Source organism: Palaemon carinicauda, chromosome 14 (genome assembly GCF_036898095.1).
Source record: "Palaemon carinicauda isolate YSFRI2023 chromosome 14, ASM3689809v2, whole genome shotgun sequence".
Taxonomy (NCBI): Eukaryota; Metazoa; Arthropoda; class Malacostraca; order Decapoda; family Palaemonidae; genus Palaemon; species Palaemon carinicauda.
The window spans coordinates 33786391-33791390 of NC_090738.1; the positions used below are offsets into that span (position 1 = coordinate 33786391).

General features: G+C 37.1%; 1 pseudogene; it reads left to right on the forward strand.

Annotated features, from left to right (window-relative positions):
• Positions 1–305: 305 nt before the first annotated feature.
• Positions 306–5000, forward strand: part of LOC137652721 (LIM/homeobox protein Lhx1-like) — a 29587-nt pseudogene continuing 24892 nt past the window's right edge.

The following is a 5000-nucleotide window of genomic DNA, read 5'->3' on the forward strand; positions in this document are numbered from 1 at the left end:
GCAGAAGAGACTGCCGAAGGCTTTTGGAAGTTTTTGAAGGGTTGGCGAAGGACACAGCTCAAATATTTCCACGGTTGGGCTAATTAATGGTTGTTATAGTGGGGTGAGAGGTAACATACAGTGAACATCGGTGGCTGACATCTGAGATGGGCGAGATAAGAGTGGGGGTGATCGTGGCCGAGAGTAAGCGACCAATGAGTGGCGGCTCTCGCTGATCTATGGTACGGTGGGCGGAGCGTCGCTAAGTCCCGCCTACCTGCCGTAGCTTAGGCCGCCCATGACACCTTCCCCAGTGTGAATCTCGCTGTCCATAAGGGAGGAACTGTTACAGTGCGCTGAGCTGCGCTCTCTCGTGCACTCCATCCGAAATCGAAGTGGTAGAGACGCCTCTCAAAGACTTCGCTGGCAAGACTTTGGGTATAAAGGCAGTGAGCGTCGGTGCGGGAGTACGAGAGAGAGAGAAAGACGATCAAGATGATAGTGTGTTGTTCTGGGTGTCAGAAGCCCATCACGGGCAAGTTCCTGGTGACGGTGCTCGATAGGACATGGCACGCCGAATGTGTCCGATGCTCCGACTGTGGGTGCTCTCTCACCGACAAGTGCTTCTCCAGGGAAGGCAAATTATTCTGCAAAAACGACTTCTTCAGGTAAGATGCGGAAAATAAGACCCAGTTTGTTTTAGTGTTCCCATTACCTTTTACAGGCAAAAATAATCCGATGTGAGATAATAAATCGAAATGAGAAAATACAGTAGGAAGGAGAAGGGTATGGTTTGAGAAAATAATAACCCCTTACCCATGTGTGACTCAGTGAATGAGATCCAGTAATAACACGATATTTGATCCATTAATAATCTCATATTAGGTCAACTATTATGGCATTCCCAGACAGCGTAGCTTTCAAGCCCTCGTGTAAACCCCCATCTTTTCCTGGGGGAAAAGTCGATTGCAACGTTAACTTCGACGGCTTGAATCTGCAATAAAAATCAAATTCCAGATCCATTACCTGGAACGGCTATTTCAAGGGATTGAAAAAAAGCGTGGTTTTATGATTTAAAATGTCGATCAACACTTTCAACAATGTTTGCCTGCTGTTCTAACATCACTTAGACACGCTTCTTTCCTCACTTTCTTTCTTTGTAATAAGAGAAACATTTAAAAATCGATCGTTGATTTAATATATCACAGATTCTAACGACAGTAAAATTTTCAGTTAACCTATCATTTTTTCACATTTCTAAGGATCCCATTAACTTTCCATTTTCGTAGTGATATTATTTCCTTAAAGACAGGCCCATAAAGATAATGAATGAATGGTCAATATTTCTCTGGCGTTACATCAAGCAGAATCTAACACTAACACCCTGGTGTACACCACGCTATCAATATCTAAAATTTTTGTATATTAGACACAGCACGTGGCACAAGAATAGAAGATGGCTTATTTGAGAAGAATGCCAACTAAGTTATGTAAGGCATGAAAGAATATAATAGCAGACAGAACATAAAAATAAAAACACTAAATGTAGGATATTTTTTATATCTCTATCGTGAAGCATTTTATCAGCCAGTAACAGATGTTTCAAACAGGCAAGTAGTATTGTCTAGTATTTGATAGCTCAACCATGATAAAAATGTCAGTTCTTAAAATAAATAATGTTCAGTGGAGTTGGGAAAGTAGTTCCGGTACAAGTGGCTATATGTACACACGCATATAACATAAATCATGTGTAATATATACTATATATATATATATATATATATATATATATATATATATATATATATATATATATATATATATATATATATATATATATATATGTATGTATGTGTGTGTGTAGATACATAATCTGAAAATGTTTATTTTTAAATATATTGGTGGCAGCAAAGTACTGAAACTATCTACTCAGGATTTTCGAAGCTAGAATTAAACGCCAAACTTAGTAAAATTACAACAACAACAATTGCGAACGAAAACACGGCCAGAACAAATCCCCCAATAGTATCAGCCTCCCCCGACAGACGAAGTAAAATACTGCCAGGATCGGTGCAACGACTCATTCCAAATACAGAGTGTGCACTTGCGTGACACGAACGCATTTGTCAAGGGACTCTACAAGTGCATAAAAGTTTTTAAGCGTCATTTTTCATTATCTACAACACGCTGTTTCGGTCATTTACCGATCTGCGTATTAATGGAGCATGCTCTAGTTGCTAAATTTTGTAATCATACGGTTGCATATTTTATTTCAAGAATGAAAAAGCAGACAGGGACGGTATCGCTAAGCGTCGGAGGCAGCATAGGTCGTAATATGCAAGTACATACGACTAAGTGCCAGGCGAATTTTACCAAACAGTTGCAACGCACAATATTAAATGCAACGAATATTAACGAATGCCGTAATTTTACCGCCATTGACGTTCCGCTAATCTCGATTGTTACATCGATGCGATAATATAGATAATAATTAACCTCTTAACACACGAGTATAATATTTTTGTTAGCACTTCAAAGTTTTCTTCGGATATTCATGTTTTTTTCCCACTTACGAACAATTCATTGGAATGTATTTTTGTGTATATGACCAGCCTTGCTCTTTTCGTTTTCTCATATACTAATTTATATAAAAAGCATGGCTAAAATTACCTGTTTTGCAATTTAATTTAGCATAAATAATCACTCCCTAGAAATGAGTTTCTTCCGATGAGGTAAACCATTTTTTTTTAGATTTGTATATATACATGTATATATATATAATTATGTATATATATATATATATATAATATATATATATATATATATATATATATAATATATATATATATCCGTTTGAAAGTCTGATCAACAAATATTTAAGAGAGCTTTACATATGAAGCAATAAATATAAAATAAAAATGATCCCGTCCATGTTCCCTTACGAGCAAGGGACAGACGTTTATCTACAACACTGCGTTATCTTTTTTTTTTTTTTCAGAAATGTCGTTACGCATCATTTTCCTGACTTCCTTTCGGAACCAGGTCTTCTTGTGTCGCCCGCGCTCAGAAAAAAAAGAAAAAAAACTTCCAGGCAATTTGGAACATTTGAGATAATGGCTATCAGCCATTATCATAATCGGGGGACAAGTGATTCGATGCTGCATAGCATCAGCAGTTATCCTATTAATTTGTATATAACCCTTAACGGCATTGAATCGAGGTATTCCGATTGCAATGCAAGGAGCTTGCATCAGACGCTTTAAACACGGAACGGAATGCACGTGGTGGAGTTAATGAAGAATAATTAACCACTAATAAACCTCAATCACGAAGCTCAACTAGTAGTTGCTTAGAATAAAAACGGCGATGACAAAAAGATATTGAAATAGTTTTCCGTAGTTTTTTTTTTTCTTGCGCGGAAAACTTGGAAGATAATGTTCTAATTTAAACAGATCGATGACACGACACACGCGATATGTGCGTCCGATGTACGCAGACAACCCCACTCTTTCTCTTTCTCTCTCGTTGTGGTGTTCCATAGCTGTCAGAAAATGGAAATGCTGTGGCATATATCATACACGAAATATATCTAATTATCCGACTCTTTACGCGTGTGATATTACAGCGCTATTATATAGCCATAGCAGCGGATACATATTAATATTTCAATTACAGAAAAATTGGGAGTCATTTTAATAAAATTAAGTTATGTAAATAAGAATACGAATTATGAAAAATTAGCTTGAGATGAATTATGGAATATGGAAAGGGAGTTGCGGATTAAATCTTGCTCTATGAAAAACTCAATGGACAGATGTGGCTGGAGAAGCGGTCGGGTCTTAGTGTTAATAATTATAGAGACCTGAAATGCTACCGTAATTGTCGGAACCCGGGTACTGTCAATTGCCAAAAAAGCATATTGTATTCTCTCTTTGTCTAAGCAATAATGAACTTGAATTTTAATATTATTAACCCTTTTTAAACCCCGTGATTTCGGTACCATCAATCTGAATTATCATCGGCATAGGCTTATCATTACTGTCATCACTCCCATCTTTGGAAGATGTAGTGATCGCTTGACGCTATACGATTCCACTTCTTTCCCACCGCCATTTCCTTCGGGGGGAGGGGGGAGAAAGAAAAAAAATATATAACAGAAAAACCCTATGATTTCTACCATAAACGCTATGACATGTTAGAATGCTCCATACAAAAATTTTACCTTAAGGGAAATTATGAAGACACGCTAGAAACAGTTATGATCTAATTACGCGTTTTGCCTTTTCTTATTTCTAGTATCCTAAAACAAGAGGAGACTTTTTAATTAATTACGACATAAGAGAATCATATGTATTTTCACTAGGATTAACAATTTCGTATATTAATTCCATCCCGGAAAAAGATGCCTTTTCCTAAGTTCATAAGCGCGGTAAACTCAAGCATTAGAACAAGTCACATTTTACACCTCTGAAATGTTAGAAACCCTGAATATGTATACGAGTGTGATTTTAACGGTTTTATAGAAATTACTGACTGGTTAAGTGCTGCTATATATTTGTAAATACACTTACAGGTTCAGGCTTATGAATACTGCAGATGGATATTTTGCATTAATAGGATATTTGCAGATGGATATTTTGCATTAATTGGATATTATCAATCTTCTTATAGTTTATCCTTTATATTTTTCGCAATGGGCTACTTTCCTTATGGGAGCCCTTGGGCTTTTGGAATTCTACAGTACTTTTCCGACTCCAGTTACAGCTTCTCTTGTAATAATCCTAATGGAGGTATTAATTTTAAGGTCTTAATAGGAAGAACCCATGGTGAGATATTGAAATGCATAGAGCATTGCTTAGCGAAGGAAACGCTGACATTAATGCGCGTAAGTCTTGCCGCCGACGTCAAGAAGACGAACAGATTTACCATAGGCAGGAATTTACGATGCGACACGCCAGTGATTTACGAAACTTTGCAAGTCTTGGCAATAGCTGTCCGTGGATATTATTCCTTGCCAGATA